The sequence below is a fragment of the Pinus tabuliformis genome, chromosome 7, assembly GCF_031772625.1.
Source record: "Pinus tabuliformis cultivar Carrire ecotype Pingquan chromosome 7, CPIR1, whole genome shotgun sequence".
NCBI lineage: Eukaryota > Viridiplantae > Streptophyta > Pinopsida > Pinales > Pinaceae > Pinus > Pinus tabuliformis.
This window is the reverse complement of record NC_142293.1, coordinates 77327203-77335338: the sequence shown is the minus strand read 5'-3', so window position 1 is coordinate 77335338 and position 8136 is coordinate 77327203. Positions and strand designations below refer to the sequence as shown.

Here is an 8136-nt window from a genome sequence, read left to right as displayed (position 1 = left end):
AAGCCATCGTATTGTAGTGAAACCTCTTTACAACATTCATCATAAAGTAGAAGTGAATCTCCATTAAAAATCTTGTTACATGTTTTTTTTAAATGTATATATGCTTAAATATATGTTAATTTCATAATAATAATAATAATTAAATTATCATTACGCTAATAGGCATGACTAATTTGGAATAGGGCTTCCAAAATTTTTATTATCAATAATTATTAGGTGGATGGTCGGGATTTAACCTCCAAAGTAGCTGTAATCAAAGGTTGGGAGTTATCTCCAAAGTAGTTGTGGCCTTTTTCTATAGCAATTGAAATTTAAATTTAGGAAAAAGTGTCATATGAAATGAGTTGTAGTTTTTTTGGTATGTGGTATTGATAAGACATGGTATTAGGCCATGGTATTGTAACAAATACTATTTACAGATTAAGAATCTCCATGACATGGATAATAATCTTGTTTCATGTTTTGTTCAAATGTATATATGCTTAACTTGTCTATTAATTCTTTTTATAAATAATGGTAATAATAATAATAATTATGACATAATTTATTTGATGTTTATTATAGATTGATGCATATAGGTATTTATTGGCTATTTCATTTATATTGTTGTGCTAGTTTAGTTAATTTTTATGATTTTTTAATATGGGAAATTTCATATTTATCATGGATGGATATTTATTCACTTTTGCTAACCATTTAATTGATATGTTTACACTACTTATATAAAAATAGAACTTAAAGAAGTTTTTTCACATACACCAGTCTATATTTTGAATTTAACATCAATGAAAGTTTAATAGACAAGATGTTATTATAGTGACAAATTTTAGCTAAAATTGAATTGTACATTATGAAAATATAATTTTATGGTGTTTGGTTTGCTAACAAATGAAGCATTTTTAGAATTATTCCTTTCAAATATAAATTCTCTTAGAATGGAAGTGAGAAAGTGAAGATGATAATAACCCTTATAAATAGTATATCCATATAAACTCCTATAATTATTAAAACACCTACCATATGATACATCCTACATTGCTAAAAATCAAAAAAGTCATACACATTAACTAAATTATAATTTTATTTTAAATTATTATTATTAACTAAAAAATAATTAATATATATATTAAAAAAAGTTAACCATGGAGATTCAACCCCATTTTACGATGAGATTCTTAACATAAATATGCTTGCTTAAAATACCATGGACAAATACCATGATGAACTATAGTAACTGGTTCAAAAAGCCTCCACCTCAAAACTCTGATGTGATTTATCTGAAGAGACTTGGTTAGAAATCATGAATGACATAAGCCTACATTAAATTAACAATTATTGGTAATTAAATTAAAATTTGGAGAACCTATTCCAAAATATCATTGTGAATATGATAAGTAAAATTTCTTACAATACCATGGCCCAATACTATGATAATAAATAAGCTTTCTTACAATATCATGAGCCAATACCACATGCCAAAAAATCCATAACTCACTCATTTCAGCATATAACTTTTTTAACAATTAATCAATTTAATCAGAAGGAGACAAAGAACATAACTACATCTCAGATAAATCTCAATCTTTAATTCGTGACTACTACTAAGAATAATATAAAAATATTTGATGAAAGTTAAGCCTACATCCACCTAATAATGATTGATAATTAAATTAAAATTTTGGAAAACATTTTCCAATAGACACACAACTATGGATGTAGTTATAACTAGAACAACCATATAAATTAAATGACGAGTTAATGCTAATAGACATCAAAACTTACCTCATGATACATCTCATATTGTCAAAATTTTAAAAATAATAAAAACTAATTAAATTGTTATATATATATATATATATATATATATATATATATATATATATATATATATATATATATATATATATATATATATATACATTTAAAAAGACATGTAACAAGATTTTTTATCATGAAGATTCACTCTCACTTGATTATGAAAATTCTTAATCTGTAGATAAGCTTTGTTACAATAATATGCTTCACTACAATGGATAATTAATATCACATGTTAAGAAAAACATAAATCATATTTATATGACACATGTTCCTATGACATTTTTCTTAATTAATTAACTTAATTAAAAGAAGACAAAGAAAATAAATATTTTTGAAATAAATATCAACTTTTAATTTGTAAATATTACTAAAAATATTTTATAATATTATGTAGAAATTAAATCTTTATCGTCCACTTTTTATAGCCAAATTAAAATTTTAAAAATTCTATTCCAAAATATAATTTACCATTTACCATTTATAATTTAAATGAAAATTAATATTATCTATTTTAAAAATGAAATAAAAAATAATATATAAAATAATACAAAATACGAAATTTAATGATCATCACATTTAAAATTGTAAATTCAAATTTTAAGAACTGTTCATCATTATAGGTATTTATTTACTAATAATATTTATTTTATTTTATATCTCTAATATATATTCTAATTAATATATTTAAATAAAATTATATTTATTTTCTTGTATATTAATTATATTTTAATTTTATTAGAATAATAATATTATGATTATTATTGTATCATATAGTTATTAAGTTTTGAGAAATAGTTTAATTCGTAACGGAGGTAATTTGAAATTTGTAAAAATTGATATATCAAGCTTTAAATCTCTTATTTGTGTCTTGATTTAAAGAAAGACAAATAGTAGAGCCCAAAAATTTACTTAACTATGTTTTAGACAAGTTATTAAATTTTTCTAAAATAAAAAAATTGATCATGATGATGATAATGGTGGTTAAAGTTCGCTGAGACCAAATAATTGTCTATCGAACCTAAAGAAACAAATTATCTATTTTGATTTAAGATTTTATTCCTATGCTCAAAAAGCTTGGAGAGAAGCCTCCCGAGCTCACTATAATTTTGACATTGTAAAAGGCTAGGAAGGTCAGTGTTGTAACAAAGATTGTGAAACTGAGATCTAATGTGGTTATACACTGAGCACTCTAAGAGGAAGTGGTTTTCATCCTCGATGTTCCTATTCTCACATATATGGCAGATCATTTCCGTCCATGGCGTAGGAACTGCCGAACGACCTGTTTCACTATGGAGCTCATGAGAATTTGTTCTAATCTTTGCTATATTAATTTTCTTCTTTGAACTAGTTAAAATAGAAAGATACTTTTGATCTTCTAGAGTGGGGTTGATGACCTTCTTATAATAACTTAATTTTCTATATAGTTATTAAATTATCTATTATATGTTGCTATTATATGTTGCTATTATTAAATATAATTATTGGTGTTTGATTGATTTATTTTGAGTTATGCGATTGTTTTGTTTTTGTTTTTCAAGTTTATGTGCTATAAAACATATACACATTAAAAAAAATTTCCATTCCACTTTCCAATCGAATGGCTATCAATTATGGAAATAAAGTATTAATTCAACGCTATTTTGTGATAAACTTTTAAAATACGATCAATCTCATATTTTTACACGGAATAAGCATAAATTATTAAATTATTGTCACTCTCACATATTTACACACGGTATAAAGTATACTGTATGGTACACTCGTGTCAAAAATATAGGATTTTCGTTATTATGCTCATCGAATGGCCCATCGAATATTAAAGCATGAGCATATGAATATTGTCAGAGTCACTGTAATGAACATTGTGATTCTACATTACAAATAGAGATGAATGCAAAGTCTGATGTGTGGCTTTTGTGTTCAATTGATTTAGCTTAACAAACTGAAAGAGGAGACTATGAAAGAGAAGACTTCGAGATCGAATGACAAGTCGAAGATGAAGAAACTCTTGAAGTGTTGGATATGTGAGGAACCATATACGGTAAAGAATTGTCTTTTTAGACCAAAGGTGGCTACAATGACACAATCCAATGCAAAGAAAGAAAAAACTTCCATAGGGATTACGCAGATATCGAAAGTTGCAGTGGCCATGGAAGCAGTCTCTAGGAGAAATCCTGAGAGAAACAGATTGGAGTATGTTGAGATGAAAGTTGGGAGTGTGAATGTGCTTACTATGGCGGATAGTGGAGCAACTCACAACTTTATGTGTGAGGATATTGCGAGAAATATTGGGTTGAAGTTTGTACCGGTGCAAGCACAAATGAAGACAGTGAATTCTCCTCCAGATTCTATGATTGGTGTAGCTGAAAAGGTGGATGTGACCCTAGGTGAATGGACGGGGAAATTTGATTTCACTGTGGTGCTGATAGATGACTATGAAGTTGTACTGGGTATAGAATTCATGAAGGAATTCGATGCGATAATTGTTCCGCATATGAGGAAACTGTACATTTACGACAGATGAGAGGATGTACCCATTGGTGTATTGACTGTGGGAGTAACTAAGGCCGAGCGTAAGCTGACAGCGATGAGTATGGAGGAGAGAAAGAAAGATGAAGAGATCTGTAAGTGTTTGTCTGTTGCAGAGACAAAACTTATGGAGCAGTCACAGGTTATCAAGGCATTGTCAGATAGCATCTTGGATCTATCTAGGAGGCTGGAGGCAGTGGAGGATGACGATGACGAAGAGTATGTGAGGCCGAATGTTCAGGTAGAAGATCGGGAGGCATACTTGCAGAGAATGGAAGTGGAGGATCTAGATAGGTGGATTGAGTTGATATGTGAGGGAGAGCCTTCAGGCTCTACTCCCTCCTCATCATCTTAGACTATCAGGGAGCATGAGGTTCATTGTTAGCTGCTCATGGCAGTGAGTCTCCAAACACTTTGAGCAGGAATCTAGGGGTGAGATGACATAGGTTGACAGATAGCATTCAGTGGACAGTCATGACGATATATGGGGCATGAATTCTTATGGAGGCAATGCATGGTTGGATTAGCTACCCAACTAATCACTGACATGAAGAGTACCAGCACATGATTCCTTGTAGAATAGTTACAATCTGTGGCGTGAAGTAGGTTGAGTAGTGGACATATGGACTACCCAAATACACAGTGGTGTGGATGATATCTTGGCAACAGATGGTTGCTAGGATGGAAGATTTTCGAGGACGACAATGACTTCCAGTGGAGGAGGATGTAAGGACCACGAGCTGCAGGAGGAAACGCGCACAGGGGTGACGAGTTGGCGTGCTGTAGCACGGTGGGAGAAGTGTTGAAATGCAACCAAGTTGTGTGGAGCATTTGGATATATATACCATGGGTAGTCCCGGCGGGCGACGAGCGGGCAAGCCAAATGGTAGACACACACAAAGGTTGGGTCGGCCGATGGGTGGGCCAATTTGTTCATAAAATAAAATGAAGGTTAAAATGATGGTCAACCAACATAAAGGACACGATGGTTCAACGTTGGATGAGCCATATATGTAGGATGGCTTGGCTTGGAGGTGAGGCATTCAACCAAGCGAACAACGCACAAGAACATCCAAGTGTAAAGGAAAGGATGCGAAGAGTTTGGGTCTAAAACGGGTGAAGGTGTTGGCGAACGAGTGCAGGGCCGAAGCACCGAGCCAAAACAAAGTCGTTGGAAAGCGTCGTGCATAAAAGTCGTTCGAAGACGTCATGCAGGAAGTCGTTTGAGAGCGTCGTTCAGAAAAGTCGTTCGTGGGCATTCATGGAGGATCATTCGATGGTGTTCGGGCAAGGTCATTTGAGGGCATGGCAGGGCGTCTGGGCAAATGGTCATTTGGGAAGTCATTCGAGGGCGCGGCAGGGCGTCCACCCGAATGACACGAGTTGGTGAATGGTGGTTCGGGTGAAGTCTTGAACAGTGGCACAGTGAACAACTCGTCGGTGAGGACTTAGCGAGTTGGGTGTTGGGTGGAGAGCGCCCACCGATGGACAAGTTCGAAGAGTTAAATGAGTTGAATGAAACATGTTCGGGTGGACGTGCAGAGGCAAACGAAGAGTTGGGCAGAGTCGTTCGGACGACCGTGTGGACGTGCCGACGAGATGGTTGAACGCATTGTGCCGGTGAATGTAAAAATATTCTAAGTGTAAATCTGGGGTTTCCTCAGGATTGAACTTGTATCTTGCTATATTATTATTACGGGCAGACTCATTATAGGGAGTTGCCCCTCTCAATTATACTGTTGTGCATTTTTGTTAATGTTGATGAATGTTTAACTGTTGTGTTATAATGAACGAAAGTACTTGGTAAAAGAGAAAAATAAACTAAGTATAAAAGTAAGGCGTAGTCCACAATCGCAAATATTCATGAAAAAGAAGTGGTCGGTGGTGCCGCACCTCCTATAGTGTGGTTGGAAGAGTACCAGTATAGGGGTGTGACAGATTTCGTCGAAGAAATCGCGAAAATCAAGAAATTCCCCCGCAGTGCTGATTGTTGCTAAGGGTAAAGGTGCCTCACAACGACGCGGATGGTTCGTGGTTCCCATTGGGCCGCGGCTAGTACGGAGCCGTGCCAGAGGAAGTCGAGCCGTTGTTACGGGCAGCGCAGCGGTTGGGCCTGGTCGTGGCCGATGTCTCGTTTCACGTCGACATTGGTGTGCAGCGCTCTTCCCGACTCTACGCTGCTGCGGTTGGGGTCGCTCTGGGAGTCTTCGACTCGGTTTCCCAAGTCGAGTTGCTAAAACTTGGTATTCTTAACATTGGAGGTGGTTTCACCGCGATACCAGCATTTACAGAGATTGCGAATACCGTTCAAAATGCGTTGAAGACGTATTTCCCAGATGAAAAGGCGATCTCTGTAATCTGTGAACCAAATTGATATTTTGCAGAATCTGCGTTTTTGCTGGCCACGAAGGTGATAGGGAAATGGGTGAGAGGGGAAGTGAAGGAGTATTGGATTAACGGCAGTGTCTACGGCTCCATGAGTTGCCTTCTCCACAGAAAAGCTGAGCTCACTGCGTTACCTCTGGCCCGCAAATCCCGCCCTTGTAATATTTCGTGCACGGGGACTGCCCAAGTATCGATCAAGTGTGTATGGACAGACCTGTGCAGACGTGGATAATGTGCTCACAAATTACATGTTTCCAGAGCTGGGGATGGATGACTGTCCTGTTTTTCCCAACATGGTCTCTTACACTACTGCCACTAGTTCTAATTTTAATGGCTTCACTACTTCGGCTATTCTGACCTACTGTGCCGCCTACATGCCATTTTAATCGTCTAAGTCGGCCTCATCAACATGCCTCTAATCTACGTCGATACTAGTTAGCTGTTTTGTATTGTGTGTACTTAAAAGGCTAGTGTTGTCTGGATGTTTTGAATTGTTTTGAATTGTGAGCCAATTGCCTGAGTTAAATGAGGTAAGTGAGGTCATCGCATGGAGAAGTTGGTGTACTTCATATTGATGTAAGTTATTTCAATGGAATGTTTAAAATCTCTGAAAATAAGTTGAGAGTGACAGAAGATTTAAATATGTACTATGTTAAAATATCTGAAAATAGGTTGAAAGTGAATATGTTAAAATCTCTGAAAATAAGGTGAGAGTGATAGATGATCTAAATATGTAATATGTTGAGAATGATAGATGATTTAAATATGTTTGAGTTTGTTAGTTTATTATTGTGTTTTTGGTTTTGTTAAACTAGGATGTAATTAAAAAATTATGATTTAGGGATATTTATCTTATCAAAATAATTTCAAAATCTCACTTTTATACCTTATAATTGAAAATTTCACTTTTGATAAAATCATACTAAGTCTTAACAAAATTAAATCTATGTCCATTAAATTTTAAAACCAAAAATATTTTGATAATATACTTTATATCATCACCTAATTATATCACGTATACAAATCACCTAATTATATCACATATACGAATCATATATATATAGTTCAATATATAATACATGTAAATTTAAAATAAATTTAAATCAAATAATAATATCATTCACAACATATTGATATTTTATATATAAATTTACATCAAATAATCATAAGATTCACAATATATTAATATTTTATATATAAATTTAGAACGAATAATAATATTATTCACAACATATGAATATTATATATAGATATATAATTCCATATATAATATATTTAAATTTAAATCAAATAATGATATCATCCGCAATATTATCCCCTCATTTTATGTATCCATGAGTGTAGATGGTTTCTCCATGATAAATATTTGTATTCAAAATTTTATATCTTAATCCTTCTATTTTT

General features: G+C 33.5%; 1 pseudogene; it reads left to right on the top strand.

Annotated features, from left to right (window-relative positions):
- Window positions 1–4405: 4405 nt before the first annotated feature.
- On the top strand, window positions 4406–7118 carry LOC149245275 (ornithine decarboxylase-like; annotated as a pseudogene).
- The last annotated feature ends 1018 nt before the right edge of the window (window positions 7119–8136 follow it).